The sequence below is a fragment of the Lithobates pipiens genome, unplaced genomic scaffold (genome assembly GCF_037356315.1).
Source record: "Lithobates pipiens isolate NorthernLeopardFrog02 unplaced genomic scaffold, aLitPip1_a1.2 Scaffold_8, whole genome shotgun sequence".
Lineage (NCBI taxonomy): Eukaryota > Metazoa > Chordata > Amphibia > Anura > Ranidae > Lithobates > Lithobates pipiens.
The window spans coordinates 639,994,526-640,019,045 of record NW_027507903.1 but is presented as its reverse complement, the minus strand read 5'-3'; positions in this window follow the sequence as shown (position 1 = coordinate 640,019,045).

The window sequence follows — 24,520 nt, the reverse complement described above, 5'->3', positions numbered from 1 at the left end:
AGCCCGTGTGCTGAGCTGTGCTGCGTCTGGGGGCGGTAACATCCAAGTAAGTTATCAGGACTCTGTGTGCAGACTCTGCCCTCTCTCTCTCCCAAATCTCATTCACTCCCCCTCTTTCCTCTGTTGTCCTCCAGAGCCTTCCCACCATGTTCCTATCATATTCCCATCATATTCCCATCATGTTCCTTTACCAGGGTTTACACTAGTGTGTTCATAGACATTGCATGTGATTCGCACCGAATTGCTGTGCAAATCACATGCAATGTCTGTGCGATGCAAATTCAGTCATACAAACTGTACGGCTGAAATCACATTTGCACCAAAATGGTGAGGGACCCTTTTTTTGGTCTGCACTGGAATTGGATTGGATGGGTGTTCACACCTATGCAATCTGATTCTTGCACCATTTCACAGTTGTCACTGCGATTTGCAAACCGATCTGGGGATGTCATTCATTTTACATTGACAGCCGTAGCAGCTTGCAAAGGGCAACGTGAACAGCCAACAAGCAACATGCAATGCAGGAATCTGCACTGGAATCTCGCTGGTTCCTGCATCGCATATATGTGAACCAGGACTCAGGTGGGTTCACACTGATGCGCTGTGGTTCAGTTTCCTCAATTTTCACTACAGTCCCACAGACTTCTATTAGGTTACACATTTTTGCACCATTTTCTGAAAGAGCACCAAATGTCCTCTATACTAAATCTTTCAGAAAACACAGTAAAATTACACAAGCTAATAGACGTCTGTGGGACTGCAGCTAAAAATTAGGATTATATGCAGAAAAACTGCATATACCCCAACACTGCGACAAACTCCAGGACACCAGTGTGAACCCAAAGGCTTCAGGGTGCTGTGTAATGTAAAGGGGTCCTGAAGTGCAGGGGGTTGTGTAATGTAAAGGGGTCCAGAGGTGCAGAGGGTTTTGTAATGTAAAGGTGTCCTGAGGTGCAGGGTGTTGTGTAATGTAAATGGGTCCAGAGGTGCAGGGTGCTGTGTAATGTAAAGGGGTCCAAAGGTGCAGAGGGTTTTGTAATGTAAAGGTGTCCTGAGGTGCACAGTGCTGTGTAATTTAAAGGGGCCCAGAGGTGCAGGGGGCTGTGTAATGTAAAGGGGTCCACAGGTGCAGAGTGCTGTGTAATGTAAAGGGGTCCAGGAGGTACGGAGGGTTTTGTAATGTAAAGGTGTCCTGAGGTGCACAGTGCTGTGTAATGTAAAGGGGACTAGAGGTGCAGGGTGCTGTGTAATGTAAAGGGGCCCTGAGGTTCAGGGGGTTGTGTAATGTAAAGGGGTCTAGAGGTACAGGGGGTTGTGTAATGTAAAGGGGTCTAGAGGTGCAGGGAGTTGTGTAACGTAAAGGGGTCCTGAGGTGTGTAATGTAAAGGGATCCAGAGCTGCGGGGGGCTGTGCAATGTAAAGGGGTCCAGTTGTGGAGAGGGGGCACAAAGTAGTGACAAAGAGATATTGGGGTATGCAGGGGGCACAGTGCAGTGTTTTTACATTTTAAAGTGAGGGGGTGCCAGATATGAGGTGCCGAATGCTCTAGGTACGCCCCTGGTTGGGAACCCCTGATAATGGACACAACAGTTGTTCAGATACCAGAAACTCAGGACAGGGATAGAGAGAACCCCTCATGATGTTCACAGCTGGTGTTCAGGCCCAGGAACTCAGCTCATGGATGGTGAAAGCCCCTCATAATGGGCACAGTTGGTGTTTTGACATGAGAACACAATCAAATTCAGAACAACTGAGAAAGAACATCAATGTAACAAAGCGAAGAAATGCCAAATATACTTGAGCCCCTCAGAACCTTACATGACAGTTCCCATCAGAGTCTCCCCTTACATCAGGCTCTCCATCAGAGCCCACCCTACATACTTGCCAGATGGCTGGGAGCAGGGCTGGACTGGGAAAGAAATTTGGCCCTGGACTTCATCCAGACCGGCCCACTTACATTTTGAGTGTCCCATCAGCAGCCCCTTACATCAGAGTGTCTCAACAGCACCCCCTTACATCAGAGTGTCTCATCATCACCCCCTTATATCAGAGTGTCTCATCGGCACCCCCTTACATCAGAGTGTCCCCTGAGCAGCCCCCTTACATCAGAGTGTCCCATCAGCACCCCTTACATCAGAGTGTCTCATCAGCACCCCTTACATCAGAGTGTCTCATCAGCGCCCCCTTACATCAGAGTGTCCCATCAGTGCCCTTACATCAGAGTGTCCCATCAGCGCCCCCTTACATCAGAGTGTCCCATCAGCACCCCCTTACATCAGAGTGTCCCATCAGCGCCCCCTTACATCAGAGTGTCCCATCAGCACCCCCTTACATCAAAGTGTCTCATTAGCAGCCCCCTTACATCAGAGTGTCTCATTAGCAGCCCCCTTACATCAGAGTGTCTCATCACCAGCCCCTTGCATCAGAGTGGCCCACTGAGCCATCGGCCCACCGGGAAACTCCCTGTAGTCCCAATGGCCAGTACATGCCTGGCTGGGAGCCATCTTCATGTGAATGCTGGGGCAAACACACGATTGGTTGTTATGCCGCGTACACACATATCCGACTATCCGGCGGACTTAGTCTGGCGGACAAACCGCCGGACTGTCCACCGGACTCTCCGAACGAGCTACCTGCCCACACACGGTACTTTTGCGGTGGACTAGGTCCGCCGGACTATCCGCTATACCGCCAGACTATCCGCCATACTTTTGAAATGAACGGACACGCCCACACACACGGAGGAAAGTCCTTCATTTTTAGCACGGCTCCAGGTAGCCGGGACCAGCGAAGGAAGCGCCGCTGGCCCTGTCACCTGGTATGGAGTTAAAGGGGTCCCCCCCAGGTCCATATCAGACCCTTATCCGACCCTTATCCGAGCACGCTACCTGGCCGGTCAGGAAAGGGGGTGGGGACGAGCGAGCACCCCCCCTCCTGAGCCGTACCAGGCCGCGTGTCCTTAACATGGGGGGTGCTTTGGGGAAGGGGGGCCACGTGGCCCCCCCACCCCAAAGCACCTTGTCCCCATGTTGATGAGGACAAGGGCCTCTTCCCGACAACCCTAGCCATTGGTTGTCGGGGTCTGCGGGCGGGGGGCTTATCGGAATCCGTGAGCCCCCTTTAATAAGGGGGCCCCCGGATAGCGGCACCCCACCCTATGTGAATGAGTATGGGGTACAATGTACCCCATACATTTATAGACATTTTTTTCTACAGTCAATAAACTTTCCATCATGTTATCCTATGTGTCCATGCATACATAGGCTGTTATCAGCAGTTTTGGGCGGTGGCCCAAAACTAGTGGGTTCTGAGAGATGTTTTTCAGCTGTAAAAATGCTCTAATGCTGATAAACGTTGATAAACGCTCAAAAACATTGCTCATCAGTGTTTTTTAACGTTTTTGATCCATTGAAAAAAAAAAAAATGTTCTTCTTAAAAAAAAAACGCTAAAAAACGCTAAAAACACAAGAAAATGTTAATAAATGCTAAAAAACGCAAAAACGTTGAAAAAAGTTGAAAAACTCACTGCAAAGCTACTGACATTTTTATAACGTTATTTTAGCCCGGGTTCACACTATAACATGCTACATATCGCACAGGAGCACTGTGCGTCCCTGTTCCACGTTTCAGGGACGAATCAGGGCCGATTCTATGCCTGAATTCGGCCCTGAAATGGAGCCAAAAACGCACAGCGTTTTTCTGCAGTGCGCTCCGCAGATATGTGAACCGGCTCCATAGGGAGCCAGTCACATTCCCCTACTATGCGAATTAGATGCGGGGAAACGCACATCTTATTCGCATAGATGTGAATGGGGGCTTAACCTCCAGTATGCGTTGAGGCTTGAAAGTATCTCTGCAGGGGATGCCTGAAATCTGACTTGTATCTTAGGCAGACTGGCAAAATTGGTGAGTCAATCACACAAGCAGGAAATGGTGTTTCTGGGGAGTGGTCAGTACACACTCTGTGTACAGAACAACTCCAGGTAGCCATATTGCAATGCATGCTCAGAAAATTACAGTGGATGCAGATTGAAAAGGAAAGGTCATTTTTAATAACATTCAATTACAATATGATTAGTGTTGCAATTATATGTGCTATATTTTTTTGTTATTTGCTATTTTTTCCCCTCGAAAGCAGAGTTACCCTTTAACTACTTGACGACCAGCGCACGCCGATGTACTTCCTATTTTTGAAGAGGGATATCTCGGTAACAGCAGCAGCTGCTGCCGTAACCGAGATATCCATCTCTTCAGGTGCGATAACGGTGGTCTACGCGGCGGGTTCGCCGCAAGATCACCGTTACCGACGGCGGGGGAGAGGTGCCCTCCGCCGCTTACCGGAGCCGTCGGTAGCGACGGAGGCGATCGGGTCCTACCGATGGCTAGGTATGGAAACGCGTGAGGATAAGATGGCCCCCACTCGTCTCTATACCATAGGAGGGCAGAAGTGACGTCAAAAAGTCACTTCTGCCCATACCTCTTAAAGGTACTGTATTTGCTGGCGTATAAGACTACCTTTTACACTTAAAAAAAATGCCCAAAAATCGGGGGTCGTCTTATACGCCGGGTATACAGGTATACAATGCTGCCCGATGGATGTCAGCCCCCAAATGTCTGCTAATACTGTATGTGGCTGCAGCTACAAACAGTATACGCCGTTGAGCCAATCCCAGTGAGCGATGTATTCTATTAAGAGAGAGACAAGGGCTGACGATGCTACAGCCTCTGCCAATCCAAGCAGGAGTTGTATTCATTAAAATAATACACCGCTCCCCATACTTCCCTGGGTAAATCCATTCACTGATCTCCTACTACTATACATCCTGCTGTTTGCCTTTGAGGTCCCAGGCACCCAAGAGGGAGAGGCCAATCTGGGACATATGACAGGGGGGGGTTATTAAATGCATTTTGGTAGACAATTCCCATAGAATATAACCCAAGAGTGGTATAGGTTTGGTTAGTGAAAAATTCTACTTTCCAGTGTTGTGGCATTCAATAGATCTGTTTATGCTATTATTGTTTGATTTACTTTATGACATAACACAGCAAGGCGGATGAGTAGTTAGCATTTTTGCTTTGTATTTTTTAATCGTTCTAATGTTTTTTTTAAAATGGTGTTGCCTCAGAAGGGGGGTAGTCTTATACCACGAGTATTGCCCAAAACCTATGTTTTCACTTGAAAAATAGGGGGTCGTCTTATACGCCCAGTCGTCTTATACGCCGGCAAATACGGTATATTTTTTTTAATGTCATTTTTTAAAATGACATTTTTTTTTTTTATTGCATTTAAGTCCAAATATGAGATCTGAGGACTTTTTGACCCCAGATCTCATATTTGAGAGGAACTGTCATGCTTTTTTCTATTACAAGGGATGTTTACATTCCTTGTAATAGGAATAAAAGTGATCCGTTAATTTTTTTTTTTTTTTTTAAGTGTAAAAATAAATAAAATCAAGTAAAATAAATAAGAAAAAAAAAAAAAAATGTTAAAACCCCCCTGTCCCGACGAGCTCGCGCACAGAAGCGAATGCATACGTGAGTAGCGCCCGCATATGAAAACGGCGGTCAAACCACACGCGATCGGTAGAGCGAGAGCGATAATTCTAACCCTAGACCTCCCCTGTAACAAAAAACATGCAACCTGTAGAATTTTATAAATGTCGCTTATGGAGATTTTTTAGGGTAAAAGTTTGATGCCATTCCACGACCGGGCACAATTTTGAAGCGTGACATGTTGGGTATCAACTTACTCAGCGTAACATTATCTTTCACAATATAAAAAAAAATTGGGCTTATTTTTTTATTCAAAAAAGTGAATTTTTTCCAAAAAAAGTGCGCTTGTAAGACCGCTGCTTAAATATAAAAGTATTGCAATGACAGCCATATTATTCTCTAGGGTGTTAGAAAAAAACAAAATATAATGTTTGGGGGTTCTAAGTAATTTTCTAGCAAAAAAAACTGTTTTAACCACTTCAGCTCCGGACCAATAAACACCTTAAGGACCAGAGGTCTATTTGCAATTTCGCACTGCGCTGCTTTAACTGGTAATTGCGCGGTCATGCAATATTGCACCCAAACGAAATTTGTGTCCTTTTCTTCCCACAAATAGAGCTTTCTTTTGATGGTATTTGATTGCCTCTGCGATTTTTTTTTTTTTGCGATATAAATGGAAAAAGAGAGAAAATTTTGAAAAAAAAAGATATTTTCTTCTTTTTGTTATAAGAAAAATCGAATAAACTAAATTTTAGTCATACATTGAGGGCAAAATTTATTCAGCCACATGTCTTTAGTAAAAAAAATGTCAATAAGCGTATATTTTTTGGTTTGCGCAAAAGTTATAGCGTCTACAAACTAGAGTACATTTTCTGGAATTTACACAGCTTTTAATTTATGACTGCTGATCTCATTTCTTGAGGTGCTAAAATGGCAGGGCAGTACAAATCCCCCCCAAATGACCCCATTTTGGAAAGTAGACACCCCAAGGAAATTGCTGATGGGTATGTTGAGCCCATTGAATATTTATTTTTTTTGTCCTAAGGGATTGAATAATGACAAAAAAAAAAAAAAAAAAAATTTTTTACAAAAAGTTGTCACTAAATGATATATTGCTCACACATGCCATGGTTATATGTGGAATTGCACCCCAAAATATATTCCGCTACTTCTCCCGAGTATGGGGATACCACATGTGTGGGACTTTTTGGGAGTCTAGTCGCGCACGGCACCCCGAAAACCAATCACCACCTTCAGGATTTCTAAGGGTGCAAATTTTTGATTTAACTCCTCACTACCTATCACAGTTTCGAAGGCCATAAAATGCCAAAATAGCACAAAACCCCCCAAAATGACCCCATTTTGGAAAATAGACACCCCAAGCTATTTACTGAGAGGCATGTTGAGTCCATGGAATATTTTATATTTTGCCACAAGTTGCGGGAATATTACAAACTTTTTTTTTTTGCACCAAGTTGTCACTAAATGATATATTGCTCACACATGCTATGGGCATATGTGAAATGACACCCCAAAATACATTCTGCTGCTTCTCCTGAGTACGGGGATACCACATGTGTGGGACTTTTTGGGAGTCTAGTCGCGCACGGCACCCCGAAAACCAATCACCACCTTCAGGATTTCTAAGGGTGCAAATTTTTGATTTAACTCCTCACTACCTATCACAGTTTCGAAGGCCATAAAATGCCAAAATAGAACAAAACCCCCCCAAATGACCCCATTTTGGAAAGTAGACACCCCAAGCTATTTACTGAGAGGCATGTTGAGTCCATGGAATATTTTATATTTTGCCAAAAGTTGCGGGAATATTACAAACTTTTTTTTTTTTTGCACAAAGTTGTCACTAAATGATATATTGCTCACACATGCTATGGGCAGAAGTCAAATTACACCCCAAAATAAATTCTGCTGCTTCTCCCGAGTACGGGGATACCACATGTGGGGGACTTTTTGGGAGCCTAGCCACGTACGGGACCCCGAAAACCAAGCACTGCCTTCCGGATTTGAATATAAAATGCTACCAAAAAACCTGTTAGCGATGGCAGGGATCAGGCCTGACTCTGCGATCGCTGCAGTTATGTGTTTAGTGTTTTGTAAGTGACAGTGATCGATCGATACTGCACTTGGGTGGGCTGGGCAGAGGGGCAAAACGCAGGTGCCAGCAGGTATTTGGGCTGATCCCGCTAACAATGCGTTTTTTTGGAACCCTAAACTGCTGGGGACGCTAGTATAGATCTGATCAGATCAGATATTGATCTGTTCAGATTCTATACCACTACGGGAGGTGTATGCTTTGCGTGTGGGTGTTAGCGGTACTGGCACTAACCTAGCGCTGCCTGGGGCGACGCAGACCCTGACCCTAAAACCTAATTGATATCACCCGCCGGGTGATCAGGGGGTTAAACCTTTATTGGGTAATAAATGGTGGGTGCCCTGATGCTATAAAAAACAAACTAACCAGAGTCACCCGTAACACTTATACGGTGATCAGTGGTGAAAGGGTTAACTAGGGGCAATCAGGGGGTTCAAATTTTTATTAGGTAGTATATGGGGGTCCCTGGCGCTATATAAAAACCTGACGGGGAACCTAAATAACTAACTGGCTAACCAGCGTCACCAGTGACACTTATACTGTGATCGCTGGTGAAAGGGGGTGAAAGGGTTAACTAGCAGCAATCAGGGGGTTAAAACCATTATTGGGTAGTATATCGGGGTACCTAGCGCTATAAAAACCTGGCGGTGAACCTAAAAAAATAACTAGCTACCTAGCGACACTAGCGACACTGATGCAGCGTTCAGAAAAATTATCGCTTAGTGACACTGGCAAAAGGGGGTGAAAGGGTTAACTAGCGGAAATCAGGGGGTTAAAACCATTATTGGGTAGTATATCGGGGTACCTAGCGCTATAAAAACCTGGCGGTGAACCTAAAAAAATAACTAGCTACCTAGCGACTGTAGCGACACTAATGCAGCGATCAGAAAAACGATCGCTTAGTGACACTGGCAAAAGGGGGTGAAAGGGTTAACTAGCGGCAATCAGGGGGTTAAAACCATTATTGGGTAGTATATCGGGGTACCTAGCGATATAAAAACCTGGCGGTGAACCTAAAAAAATAACTAGCTACCTAGCGACACATGCAGTGATCAGAAAAATGATCGCTTAGTGACACTGGCAAAAGGGGGTGAAAGGGTTAACTAGCGGCAATCAGGGGGTTAAAACCATTATTGGGTAGTATATCGGGGTACCTAGTGCTATAAAAACCTGGCGGTGAACCTAAAAAAATAACTAGCTACCTAGCGACACATGCAGCGATCAGAAAAATGATCGCTTAGTGACACTGGCAAAAGGGGGTGAAAGGGTTAACTCTAGGGGCAATCAGGGGGTTAAATCTTTATTGGGGGGTGATAGGGGGCTACCCTGGACCTAACACTAACTGTCCTGACAGTTTTTACTGTCACAACTGACACTGAATGCATTGATCAGTAAAGAAATGATCAATGCAATCAGTGACACTGTGACTGGGGGGGGGATCGGGGGGGGGATCGGGGGGGTTTGTGTGCCTGTGTGTACCTACATGTCAGTGTAGTGTTGGTGCACACTTACTATTAGTCTTCTCCTTGTAGTCCGGTCAAAAAGACCGCCCCGAGGAGAATGACATCACTTCCTCCTTCCTGTGTAAACAATACACAGGGGAGGAAGCTTCTCATTGGCCAGGAGCGATCCAGAGGGGGTGGCCAAAAACCAACGGCCATCCCCTCATCACGGAACGCTCCTGGAGCGAACCGGACCGTCGTAACCAGCGGGAGGGGGTCCGATCGGACCCCCCACCCGCTGGAAGGCAATCACGTAGATCTACGTGATTGTGCCTGCCTGTGCCATTGTGCTGACGTACATTGGTAATACGGCGGTCCTGAAGTGGTTAAACATGTAAACACCAAATCTGAAAAAGAGGCCTGGTCCTTAACCATAGTTGCCAACTGTCCCGGGATTAGGACATTTGTCCCGAATTAATTTTGTCCCGGGAAATTCGGTCTGTGGAGTATGTGGGGGCAGGTCTGTGCAGGATGTGGGGGGGGGGGCGGTCTGTGGATGTGAGGGGGACCGGTCTGTGGATGTCAGAGGGGCACCAGATGTAAGGAGGGGCTCCGCTGATGGACACAGATGTGAGGAAGGTACCTCTGATGGGGCACCTGATGTAAGGACAGACTCCGCTTGGGACACCTGATGGCATCTGGTGGCAGGCAACGTGGCTAGTGATGCGCTCAGGGCTCCCACTGATTAAGCATTATGGTGAGTGGAATGACTTCATTTTATAGTACAATGTAATAATAGAAATAATGCGCTTCAATCATCCTGACACCATAACAATTATGGCGCCAGGATGATTGAAGCGCCAACACCAGGTATTTGGAGTATCTTTATCTACTGATTGTTAAACTCTGGAAAACACATATTGCTATTGTGGTGTAGGATCGGGGGGCTGCTGTCCCTCCCCTCCTTTCCCTCTCTCCATCCCCCTCCTTTCCCTCTCCATCCCGCATTCATCTCAGACTCTAACCACACCCCTTTGAGCCACGCCCCATGTAAGTTTACGTAAACCACACCCATGCGTGTGCCGCATTTTTACTTTTTCCTATGCCACACCTATAAACGCATAACCCCTAATTATACCACGACTCCGCCTGCTGCCAAAAAAGTGTCCCAAATTTTTTTTTTTACAATGTTGGCAACTATGCTTAAGTGGTTAAATAAATGCTGAAGTAGCAATTTTATGTATGTGTGGCCTTTGTTCCTTTTTCCAAATATGGTTCATAGTGACATCTGGCCTGGTATAACTACTTTGGGACTGAGTTACAATGGTTGGTGGTCTGATATGGACTATCGCTGAATACCTGTAATCATTTATTAACAACATGCATTATTGATCCCTCTTATAAGGGATCAATATAATCCAGTAAGAGGCTCATATTTGTGGTGGAGGGCACAAGGTGTTCACATCTATTTTTTCAAGAAGTGTTCACTTGATCATTCAAAGGCTGGAATCTTTCAAACAATTATTCGTTTAATGGACTCATAATGTTTCATAAAGTTTAAGGCCTCATGTACACTGCTGCTGGTAAACAGATGTTTAGTAGCAGTTGGGCATTTTTTTCAACTGTTCCTGAACTCTCCTCTATGTTATCTTATCAGTACACGTACACAGGGTCGTTTCTAGGCAGTTGCGTTTAGAGGCTTTTTTGGAACCCAAAAAAATGCGATAAGAAGCTGTGTTTAGAGGCATTTCAAACACCAAACGCGGCTAAGCACGGCTACCCATGTTTAGGTGTGTTTAGGCGTGTTTTTGTCTAGTAGCGTTTTTAAAGGGAAACATTTTATTTATTTTATTTTGAGCCTGGAAAGTGCTAAAAACACACCAAAAACTCAATTATCACTTATGCAAGCTTGATTTATTATGTGATATTCCCCTCATCAGCCAATTATGCTGTACAATAAACAACTTGCATTACTTGACGCTGAAGTTGAATAGGAATTGCACTCACCCGTCAACCATTGACAATTTAACCTGATGACCTCCACATTGAGCTTGAGACCCTAATGTCTGGCTGTTTGCATTTCTCTATAACCCAACATGTTAAAAAGTTTTCCAGCTCGCTAATGAGATTCCATCAATGTGTTCAGTAGCGACAAACTCTGGTCCTCATCTGGAGCATTTCCTCACACATGCTCATCATGGGATGCATATTGCCAAAGTGAGAAAAAAAAGTGAAATATAAATTTAAATATGGTGTCTGGGGGGTGTCTATAGTATGCCTGTGAAGTGGCACGTGTTTCCCGTGTTTAGAATAGTCCCTGCACAAAATGACATTTCTAACGGAAAAAAAAGTCATTTAAAACTGCTTGCGGTTTTAATGCAATATCTGGTCCCAGCAATATGGATGGAAATCAGTGAGAAAAATGGCATGGGTACCCCCCCCCCAAGTCCCTTTGGGTCTTGTATGGATATTAAGGGGAATTAAAAAAAGGAAAGGCGTGGGGCCCCCAGGCCCTATATACTCAGAACAGCAGTATACAATCGGTACAAACAAGATAGGGACTGTGTAGGTTTGTTGTGTTAAGTAGAATCTGTTTGTAATTTTTGATCTGGTACATTTTTAAATTGTAGCTCCAGTCTAAAAATCTATTTTTAAGCTTTTTGGAAAACATAGGGAAGACTTATCACCCCTTTAACATTTTTTTTGCTGTCTGTGCACCTCTTCAGAAGATTTCACCTCACATTCTGTCCCAATGATGAGAAATGTTTTTTGAAAATGTGGGGTTTTTAGTAAAACAAAGATTTGGATAAAGCATCAGTGGAGAGGAGACAGGATAGTTACTCAGCATCAGCATAGGCAGCCTTGAAGGGATCTGACATTTAAAAAAAAAAATTTCGGTTACATCAGCATCAGATTGGTAGCTGATGGTGATTGAAGACTGATTCATTTTTATGAAGGTCAATCAACCGAGTTGGTGGACAGGCGCACCCTGTGATCGGTTACAAAGCCTCCAGCAGCACTGAATGAGCGTTCCGAAAGAACGCTGGATGCAGGACAGGCCAATAGCTCAATTTCATACTGGCCAAGCTCTGGCCAGTGATCCATTCCCAAGAACCAGTAACCCAGAAGATTTTCGGTGGGAAAGGTGTCCAAGTCTGACCTTTCCCCTAGGTATTCCTGCACCATGTAAATCAGACGCTGGCGATGGTTGCGGACTAAAAAATTGTCTGAATGCATCGGGCAGACGGCCACCTTTTCCACAGCTCTTTCTGTGACTGACCGAAGCCTCAGCAACATGTTGTCCAGGACCAGGAATTTCTAACCTCCCAGTCTCTGGGAACGCATTGCACTGACCTTTCTGCAAGGCCTCCCGAAGATGTTTTATGCTCCCTCTGCGACAGCAAAATAAGGTCCGCAACCCTACCCTTGTAACGAAGATCAAGGAGGGTTGTCAGCCAGTAATGATTCCTCTCCTTGATCCGACTAATACAAGGATCCTTTCGCAGGCTTTGCAGGATCAGGGAGGCCATGCAGCATAGGTTAGCTGAGGCATTTGGTCTAGAATCCTCTGGGTCACTAAGGATGTCATGATACGCAGCTACCTCCTCCCAGCCACGTACAATTCCACGGGTTTCTTGGGACTGTAAATCATCCTTAAAAGACTGCTGCTGATGCTGAGTGCCAGGTTCCACCTCCATACTGACACAATCCTCCTCCTCCTCCTCCTCGTCCTCTTCCTGTGTGATCGGCACGCCAGCAGGAACACTTTCTGGATAAAGGGGTTTTCCTCTTCCTCTTCCTGCCTCTGTTCTGCCTCAAGTGCCCTGTCCATTATTCCATGCAGCATGTGCTCCAACAGGTGGACAAGAGGGACAGTGTCACTGATGCATGCACTGTCTCTGCTCACCATCCTCATGGCCTCCTCAAATGGTGACAGGACAGTGCATGCATCCTTGATCATGGCTCACTGGCGTGGGAAAAAAAAACAAGCTCCCCTGACCCTGTCCTGGTGCCACAGGTACTCATTGCAGCCACTGCAGCATGGCCAACGTTGAGTTCCACCTGGTGGGCATGTCACAGATTAGGCGGTTCTTGGGCAGGTTCGATTCCTTTTGGAGGTCAGCCAGCCGAGCACTGGCATTATATGACCGGTGGAAATGCACACAGATTTTCCTGGCCTGCCTCAGGACATCCTGTAAGCCCGGGTACCTGCCCAAGAACTGCTGCACCACCAAGTTAAGGACGTGAACCACACAGGACACATGGGTCAGTTGGCCCTGTCGGAGGGCGGAGAGGAGGTTTATGCCATTGTCGCAAACCACCATTCCTGGCTTAAGCTGGAGTGGTGCCAATCACCTCTTAGCCTGCCCCTGCCGAGCTGACAGAATCTCTGCCCCAGTGGGGCTCTTGTCCCCCAAGCACACCAGTGCAAGCACGGCATGGCATCTTTTTTCCTGCGTACTTGCGTAGACCCTTAAACGCCTACGGAGCCCCACTGGTTCCAAGCACAAAGCATAGGAAGAGGCCATGGAGGAAGAAGAAGAGGAGGGTAGAGGAGAAAGGTATGTCAGAATCACCAGTAGTAGCATTTTGGAGGCATGGTGACGGAACAACCTCCAACACTACTGCACCTTGTCCTGCATCTTTCCCAGCTGCCAGAAGATTCACCCAATGCGCCGTGAAAGATAGGTAATGCCCCTGTCCATGCCTGCTGGACCATGAGTCAGCGGTAATATGCACCTTACCGCTGACCGCCCTGTCCAGCGAGGCCAAGACATTGCCTTCCACATGCCAGCAGAGAGTCGGAATCGCCTTCCGTGCGAAAAAGTGGTGTTTGGGAACCTGCCACTGAGGAACCGTACATTCCACAAACTCACGGAAGGGGGCCGAGTCTACCAACTGAAAAGGCAGCAGTTGAAGCGCTAGCAATTTGGCCAAGCTAGCATTCAACCGCTAGGCATGTGGATGGCTGGGAGTGAACTTCTTTCGATGGTGCAGCAGCTGGGGCAGGGAAATTGGCCTGGTACAATCGGACGTCGATTTCTCGCAAGTACTTGGCTGTGATACACCCAATTCTACACCTTCATTCCTCTCAGTGCAGGTTTCAGAGAGGACTGAAGGCATAGTGGGGTCGGAGATCCCAGCTGATGAGGAGCAAGGAGAAGTCCACTTTGTTCTTTGGTGTGGGTCTATTAGGTATGCTTGCCAACGAACTGCATGGCAGGTTGACATATGTCTGGTCAAGCATGTGGTGCCCAAGCGACTGATGTTTTGGCCATGCGAGATACGCTTGAAACATGCTGCAAATAGCAGTGGTGCGATCTTATGCACTTGTCTCAAAAAAGGCCCACACCAAAGAACATTTGGAATAACACGCAGAGGCGCATGCAGAGCTCTGCGGTGTGATGCAGTCGGTGTGCTGCCCTTAAGCTGGCCCCTGGAGGGCATCCTGCCTCATTGGAGATGTGCCTCCGCCTCTTTCCTATCAGGCACCCACGAGTCAGTGGAGTCAGTGACCTCATCATCCGCTCCCTCCTCATCACTGGAGCAAACCTAGCAGTATGCTGCAGCTGGGGGAACATGACTGCCAGATTGCTGTCCTTCCCTCTCTCTGGGCTCACGTTACTGCCTTTCTCTAGCTGGTTATCATCATCAGAGCCTTCAAAACGCTGGGCATCCTCATGGAGCATGTGCCCAACACTGTGCTTAAACAGTTCGGGGACTCCTCAGGAGGACATGGTGGGTCTAGGGAAGGAGTGACTGATGCCATTGAGCCGAGGGAAGAGGCTGCGTTGGCAGCTGCTTTGCCAGTACCCTGAGCCTGGGTGAGAGAGGATGAGGACGGCTTGGTAATCAACTCTACCAAGTCTTCGGCATGTTGCTGCTCAACACGTCCAGCTACTGAAAATAAGGACAAGTGTATCCCATGGCCACGTGCTGATGAGGATGCACCGTATCCACGACCAGCACTGTTGCCTCTAGACACAGAGCCTGCTTGCCCTCTTTTATTGGCTTGTGACTGTCTGCCTCTCCTTGTTGGCCTTCCGGACATACTAAAGGCCTGCACGGAGATGTAGCTGCACAAAGCTGGGACGTATATACTGATATACTGCAGCTAGCAGAATCAACTGCCTGCCTGTAGTATTATTAGTATAAGAACGCCAGCAATTGGAGTAGCTTTATGTGCACACTGTGTAGAGTACACAGTACACCAACTGTAATTACTGCAGCTGCCTGCCTGTGGTCTAGGATCAGCATAACACCAGCAATTGGGGTAGCTTTAGGAGCACACTGAGCATATGACACAATACACCGACTGTAATTACTGCAGCTGCCTGCCTGTGGTATAGGACCAGAAGAACACCAGCAATTGTGGTAGCTTTAAGTGCACACTGATACAGTACACGACTGTAATTACTGCAGCTGCCTGTGGTATAGAATCAGCAGAACACCAGCAATTTGGGTAGCTTTAGATACACACTGTGCATATGGCACAATACACCGACTGTAATTACTGCAGCTGCCTGCAGTATAGGATCAGCAGAACACCAGCAATTGGGGTAGCTTTAAGTGCACACTGTGCAGATGACACAGTACACTGACTGTAATTACTGCAGCTGCCTGCCTGTGGTATAGGACCAGAAGAACACCAGAAATTGGGGTAGCTTTAGGCGCACACTGTGCAGATGGCAAAATACACCAACTGTAATTGCTACAGCTGCCTGCGGATAGGATCAGCAGAACACCAGAAATTGGGGTAGTTTTAGGTGCACGCTGTGCAGATGTCACAATACACCGACTGTAATTGCTACAGCTGCCTGCGGATAGGATCAGCAGCAGAACACCAGCAATTAAGGTGGCTTTAGGTGTACACTGTGCAGATGGCACAATACACCGAATGTAATTCCTACAGTTCCTGCGGATAGGATCAGCAGAACACCAGCAATTGGGGTAGCTTTAGGTGTACACTGTGCAGATGGCACAATACACCGACTGTATTTGCAACAGCTTAGAATGAAATTAAATCACACTGTCTCTCTGTCTATCTCTCTCCGCCGCCCGCAAAACACTAGACAAGGCCGCCATGCAGGTGGCCTTATATAGTGTCGGGGCTTGTACTAAACCCCCTGAGCCATAATTGGCCAAAGCCACCCTGCCTTTGGCCAATTATGGCTCTACATTTTTTCCACGCTGTGATTGGCCAAAGCATGCTTGGCCAATCATCAGCCAGCAATGCACTGTGATGCCGCAGTGAATTATGGGGCGTGACACGCCACTCAAATTTGGCACGAACGTCCCATAATGTTCGGAATTTGCCGAACAGACGAACAGCCGATGTTTGAGTCGAACATGGGTTTGACTTGAACATGAAGCTTATCCCTATTGATGCCAATAATTTACTGTGGTGATGTTCATGTTTTCTACATGTTTCGTCGTATGGCTTCTTCAGGAAAGAACGTGGGAGTTTATTTATTTTAGATTTAAGAACCTATAATTTGACAACTTAAGTTGTGCAACAGAGACAGAGAAAAATACAGATTAATACATCAAACATAAACAAAATATGTATTTTGTAAATTTATAGCTGCATTTAAGAGGCAAGAGACATTCATTAGAACAAAAACCAGAAAGGCGCTACTTCATGATATGAGTGTGGGGGCCTAAACAGTATTAAAAATTAGATGAATAATGAGATGTACTGCATCCACGTAACCATAAACCACCGAATATTGCCAGATCACCCACAGAGAGGGGTAAATAATATAATATCAGATGTTTACAGGTATCCTGTCAATAAATGTAAATATATATTAAATTCAATAAACCATAACAAATATGAATAGAGTAATTTTAAAATAAATTCCATGGCAGGGATATATATATTATATTTAACTCACTTGGAATGTAGTATATCTGAAAATAATGGACTATTAAACTGGGAGCCTCAACCGTCTAAAAGATAACAGGAATTGTATCGCAAAACATAAGATAATTACACAACTCTGCAGTCATATGAAGAAAAAGATAAAAGAAAAAGGGGAGAACGTTAGTATACGATATTAATGGCATAATAAGTTCTCATGAAGAGATAAAGCAGAATCCAGACATGCTTGCCTCAGCTGTGGGTTAAAAGCAACCCTTCCATGAGTTAGGGCATGTGTCCCCATCAAAGAGACAAAGGGAGATAAGGTGGATCCCTAATCATCAAATGATGCCTGTGTGTATTTAAGAAAGTCCAATTATAAATTTCCCATTGTTAAGGTTTATCAAAAAGAAGGTAACGAAGACTCCATCCATAATTCAATAATGAATGCGAATACCTATTATCCTTCATGTGGCAACACCTGAACGGGACATCAACAACCCCTGTCGGAATGTTCAATGCTGGGTTTTAAATTGTAAAAGTTTGATCTCAACATCGCACCCCCCCACCCCCCCACCCCCCCGTTCATGGCGGGGGGGATATGTTCAAGACTGAAGAAACAAATTGAATTCAAGTCAAAATTATTTTATAGTCCCATATGCCTAATGATAGGGATTTCCATTTTATGTTTAGCAATTAGGGAGACATGATGCCTAATTCTACAAAAGAGTGGTCGTTTAGTCTTCCCTATATAAAATGCTCCACAGCAGCACTTCATTATGTAAACAGCTCCTATTGATTGGAAAGTGGTCCTATATCTTGGAGTCCAAATCGTATTATTGGGAAGGGTGACACTCTTAGCTTTCAAAATTAAATTAAAGAAATTACATTTCCCACAGGGGTACGTGCCAGGTTTATTACTCTTGCCACCTTCTCTGGTTTTGTAGTGACTGGTCCCTAAAGTGTCTCTCAATGATTTTGATCTCTTAAATGTTATTTCAGGGTAAGGTTTGATGAATTTCATAATTTTCTGGTCAGCAGTAGGGAGGGAATAGTGAATAGGGATGGCCGAACTGTTCGTCCACGGCGGTCGGTTCGCGGCGAATTTTGCGTGTTCGCAATTCGCCCAATCAGCAGACTATTGCCACTGTTCGCCCAGCGGACATATGTGTTTACAGTGTGAAAGAACTTTAACCCATGATGACACATCCATCATGGGGTACAGGACAGCCAATTGAGACATTTCAGCACATGGACAATTGGACATTCCCCCTACCTTCCTGATCTGGTGGCCATTTTATGTCAGTGTAGGGAGAGTTTGCTGTGTGGAGCAGGGACAGACTGTAGTGACACAAATCGCTAGTTATTAGGTCCACAAAAGTCCTTTTAAGGACTGGTATAGGTGTAGTACAGTATATAGGGTTCAGTGCACTGCTGTGCTGGTGATTGCAGCAGCCTGTCTTTTGTCAGTGTAGGGACAGGACGCTGTGTGCAGAAGGGACAGTTAGTTTAATCACTAGCTAGCTATTACTACTAGGTCCACAAAGGTTCTTTTAAGGACTGGTATAGGTGTAGTACAGTATATAGGGTTCAGTGCACTGCTGTGCTGGTGATTGCAGCAGCCTGTCTTTTGTCAGTGTAGGGACAGGACGCTGTGTGCAGCAGGGACAGTCAGTTTAATCACTAGCTAGTCGGGGTGCAATGGATCAAAAAACTCACGGATCAGATCGTTTCTCGGATCAGAGTCACGGATCGGATCATTTTTCGGATCAGCAAATAATAATTTAATTTGCAAAAACCTGTGAGACTTCCACCACCATATAGTCCCCACTGTAATATCCACAATCTCCCCCACTGTAATATTGGCTGAGCATGGCTGGGTACGGCTGAGCATGGCTGGGTATGGCTGAGCATGGCTGGGTATCGGAGAGCATGACTGGGTATCGCAGAGCATGGAAGAGTATAGCTGGGTATCGCTAGAGTATTGTCAGGCAGGGTATTGCTAGAGTATTGGCAGGCAGGGAATTGCTGAGTATTGCTAGAGTATTGGCAGGCAGGGTATTGCAGAGTATTGGCAGGCAGGGTATTGGCAGGGTATCGCAGAGTATTGGCAGGGTATCGCAGAGTATAGAGGGATGGCTGCTTCCATCTCTGGATCTCTCCACAGATTAGTACAGAGAGGGGAGAGAAGAACCGGCGTCATGACATGACGCTGGCTTGTTTATAAGTGATCGCTCCGTCGGAGCGATCACAGTGTAGACAGCCTGGGTGTAGAAAGGTGGTCGCCGCTTCGGAGCTAGGCCGAAGCCGCTGCCTTTCCTAAGGCCGAGGCCACGGAGCGCGGCATGTGCCGATCCGAGCGGGATGACCCGTTCGGATCACGGATCGGTGACGATACGTTGCACCCCTACTAGCTAGCTATTACTACTAGGTCCACAAAGGTCCTTTTAAGGACTGGTATAGGTGTACAATATATAGCGTGCTGGTGCATTGCTGTGCTGCAGATTACTGCTCGTTTCTGCAGCTGTCTTTTATCAGTGTAGGGACTGCGGGACAGTCTGCAAATCACTAGCTACTAGTTCCACAAAGGTCCTTTTAAGGACTGGTATAGGTGTACAATATATAGAATGCTGGTGCAGGGCTGTGCTGCAGATTACTGATGGTTTCTGCAGCAGTCTTTGGTATAGGTGTACTATTTGGTGTGCAGTATATAGGTGTGTAACGTATAAAATACTTGCACATATAGAAAGCATAGTATAGTGCATTTCCACTGTGCAACATTGTGACTACTGAGCGGTTCTGCAGCGATACTACAAAGAGTGACAAACGCAATAAAAAGAGTATTATAACTAGTGTGATAGACCAGTGGCCCCCAAAAATGACAGATTGAAGCGGGGTGTTATATACCTTCTTCCACATACATACTGCACTTCTCTAGAGACTTTTGTCACAGGGTCATTTAAAAAATGACAGGCAGAGGAAGAGGCAGGCCCTTCCTCAGTGGTGGTAGGGGTAGGGCAGGAGCAACAGGCTTGAGCCAAAGTGGCAAATTGCAGAAGGTGCGTGCGATTACGTCAAAGGACGCACCAGACTTGGTTGAGTGGCTCACTCAGTCTTACTCTTCTGCACCCTCCTCATCCTCTCGATCTGCACCCTCTTCTTCACTCTCTGCTATGTGCACCCCCAAAGACACTACCACCAACACCACCACCATCATATACCTTCCGCTTGAGTCACAGGAATTATTTTCCGATCCATATCAAGACATTTCCGATGCGCAGCCACTCTTGGCATTGGATCAGGAAGAGGAGGTAGGAACAACCGCACTCAGCCGCACTCAGCAGTCTGACGACAGTACCCAGATCAACCCAAGGAGGAGGTTGGTTCCCGATGTTGCTGCCTACTCCGAGATCTCTAATTATAGCGGTGGGGAAGGTGACGTCGATGATGACATGTCTAGTGATGTCACGTGGGTGCCCACAAGAGAGGAAGAGGAGGAGAGTTCAGAGGTAGATATGGACCAGCAGATAGGGAGGAGAAGCAGGAAGAACTTAGATTGCACAGGAGGGACAAAGCAGACTGCTAATGTATCAGGGGCGAGGCATCAACCATGTACGGTCACATCTGGCGCTCCCAGGATGCTGCCACATGGCTCTGCAGTGTGGTCTTTTTCTAACGTGTACGCTGCTGACAATAGTGTTGTCATCTGCAATCTTTGCAGTCAACGCATAAGTCGCGGTAAGCCCAACACTCACCTAGGGACGATTGCCTTAAGAAGGCACATGAGCTGCCATCACTGAGCCCAGTGGGAGCAACGGAACCGACAAAGCCACACTCCAGGCTCTCACCGTCCAGCCTCGTCTTCTACTTCTCCTTCTCCTCTCTCCTCACAATTGTCCTCCACTTCACCTTCCATCGTGCCATCCTCACGTTTTTCTGGAAAAAGGCAGGCTTCCGTGGGCCGAATGTTCAAGCATAAAAAAAATTATGACGCCGGATAACCCTCTTGCCCAACGGTTGACGGCTGGCTTGTCAGAACTGATAGCCCACCAACTACTGCCATATAAACTGGTGGACTCGGGGGCCTTTCGAAAATTTGTGGCCATTGGAACACCACAATGGAAGGTCCCAGGAAGGAAGTATTTCTCACAGAAGGGCATCCCAGAGCTATATGGCCATGTTCAGCGGCAAGTGAATGTATCTCTGACACACAGTGTCGGTGCCAAGATACATCTAACCACAGACACGTGGTCTAGCAAACATGGGCAGGGAAGGTATATCACATTTACTGCCCACTGGGTGAACCTTCTGATGGCCTCCAAGCATGTAACCCGTGGCACCCATGTAGATTTGGTTTTACCGCCATGGATTGCATGCAGGCCTGGCTCTTCTTCTCCTCCTCCTACTCCATCCTCCTCCCTCTCCTCAGCTGACTCCTCCTTTTCCGCTGCTAGCGTCTCTTCCGCTGCGCCGCCCAAGCTCCCCAGAACCTATTCGACATGCCAGGTGAGACATTGCCTAGCTGTGCTGTGTCTGTTGTGCCTGGAAGCCAAGAGCCACACTGGCCCTGCACTCCTTTAAGCTTTGTATTCACAGGCACATCAGTGGTTAACACCGCTCAATTTGACAGTTGGTAAAGTGGTGTGTGACAACTGTGCCAATCTACTTAGCGCATTGAAACAGGGCAAAATTATGCATGTGCCATGCATGGCACACGTCTTAAAATTGGTCGTGCAGCGATTCGTCGTCAAATACCCTGGGGTCCAGGACATCTTGCGGCAGGCAAGGAAATTCTTGGCCCATTTCAGAAGATCTTACATGGCCATGGCTCGCCTTGCTGACATTCAGCGGCGACACAATCTGCCGGTCAGACGTTGTAGAAAGTGAGTGTAGGAGAGTAAATACAAATGTAGTGGAAACTCTACATACTCACAGGGGTGTTTCTTAATGAATAGCAAAGTCTTTGTGTAATATGTGAATCAATATCCCTTCTCCTAAAGGGTGTGTAGCGGAGATATGTATGTCTTCTTCCATGGCATTTCAAACGTACTTTCAGGAGTAGAAATTGAAGAATCCTTCATTCGGCCAATAGTTGGTTTATTGTTCAGAAAGATAAGCAAAGACAAGATTGACATCTGGTAACATATGGCATGGTGATGGCCTCAGAAGGAGGAAAGGGTCATCTGATCTACATTCTCCAAAGTGTAGAGTTCTTTCTTTCCCACCGATCCTTCCTTTCCTATAATCCTACTCCATTCTTATACTGTTTCATGATGTTATGTCAGCATATCCTAATAACTCCCACATTTGCATATATACCCAATATGGTTCAGTCTATAGATAAGTAGCATAACTCCACCCATTGTCCTGACTAGTATCTCAAAAATAGAAATACCTACTGAGCAAAACCACTCCTCCCTTTACTCTGTTGTTCTGTGACCTTCAGAAACCATTACCAGTACATATAACTTACATATATTTTCAGAAACTTTTATCACCTAAAATATTAATTAACTAAACAACTTCTAACAATTCCCCCTCAATGCACTTTATTCAACTAATAATAAGTGCATTCATCTTAAATAATAAATGTCTCTGATTCTCTTTTTTTCCAATACAAACAATACAATAAACATTAATACAATACACATTAATACATTTTAGTGAGTCAGATATTGTACATAAACATTTTCCAAAATTCTGAGATGTTTCTTTGAAAAATATTTAACTATTTCATCCCATTATATGACACACTCTGTATGTGTATTCTTATCTGTGAAACCACTGCCCTACTGACCTTTAGTCATAAACTCTGGACATGGAGAACAACTGGTTACAAAATGACATTCACACAACTTAAATATTACCTAAATCACTCACACTTCATTTATGGCCCTTTCATACACATTTTGAATCAATTGCTCCAGATGTACCATAGCTAATCACTGGATCAGATAAACCAGAAGTAATTTTCCAACTAAAAATACTTGTCATAATTTTTCACCTTTTTTCATTTCTTCCTTAATCAATTTATAAAATCGTTTCATTCTAACCCTAATACAGATTTGAAACAAAATACATAAAAACTTTCCCATTAGTTGCTTGTCATATTTTATATATTCTATCTATCATTCTATTTATTTTTCGATTTATTTATCCATCTATCCATGACCAGCAAGCAACTTTTTCTATTTTTTTTAAACATTCCAAAATTAATTAATTTAACAATAACTTTGTTTATACACATTGAAATCCTTTTCTTCATTAACTCTAATTATACCTTTTTGTCTTTCCTATTATCTTATTACTATCATCATTATTCAGATAATTCATAAAAAAAATTCTTATGAGAAGCACATCCTAACTCCCCCTCACATAATGATCGACCGATCAATATGTCGCTTTTGATGCAAGTTCACCAAAAAATGATAGTCCTAGATAACATTATCAAAAATAATAATTTTTTGGAAAAAACAAGAAATAGTAACAAATAGAAATGTAGTTGTGCTGTTGCATTGTCATGGAAGATTTTTAAAAAAAAACTAAATAAAAAAAATAGTTTCTTTAAATTTAGAAACAAAAGACATATCTATAAAAGAAAATGAAAACAAGTATCAAATTCTTTTAAAAATTATGTTTTCCTAAATAATTTTTATTAATCAATTTAAACCATTTTAAACTGATAATCCTTTCTGTGTTTACCCATTTTATTCTTATTTTTACCAATTATTTTTATTTTTACCAATACTTTTGAAACAAAAACCTATAATCCCAATGTACCTTAAAAATAACAAAATAATCTTCTCAACTGATATCCCAGTTGACATCTCTGTTGACATCCTTGGTACCTTCAGATCTATAATTATTAACCATAACTTTAGCTACTGGAATAAATTACTAAACATACTCATTTGAAGTAGAAATCTCATTCAAGGCATAATTTCTTTTTAAATTTAGCAAAGGCCTAGCCATGTTTTGTGAACAAACTTCTGAAATACCTATACCTGTTTTTTGCAAAATTTGCAACCACACTACTTTCTATACAACAGATAATATAAAAAACGAAGTATGCTAATCTTAAAAGACATCCTGTCGTTAACTTAAAAAGTTAACACCTTATTCTTGAATCATCTTACCCAATACTATTCATACGTTCTACAATACCTGAGTACTTAAGATGATAAGAAACAAAAACTTTACTAAACCTAAAATTGCATACATGTCCTTCACTACCTGTCCTATAAAATTTTAAATCATTAACTGATTCCATGGTTTGAAATCCAACCCCAATGGAATATAACATAAGTTCACAACAACTTAGCTTTTATAAAAAATATTATTTTTTCTAGAATTACCTCAATTAATTTTTTTTCAAAAAGAAACATTAACTAAAAAAAAAATTTCCTTTTAATCCTCCTGTAGCAAGTGAAAAAACTAATATAATCAATCTATATAGATTTACCAAATCTCTCAATACTTTATAGTATCAGGTTAGGACTCTTTCACTTTAGATAATTCTATAAACAAATGAAACAATATTCAGAAGTTTGATGACAAAGTGTTCTAAAATGAGTAGTTCAGAATTTTTTCATTAGCTAAAACAAAAAA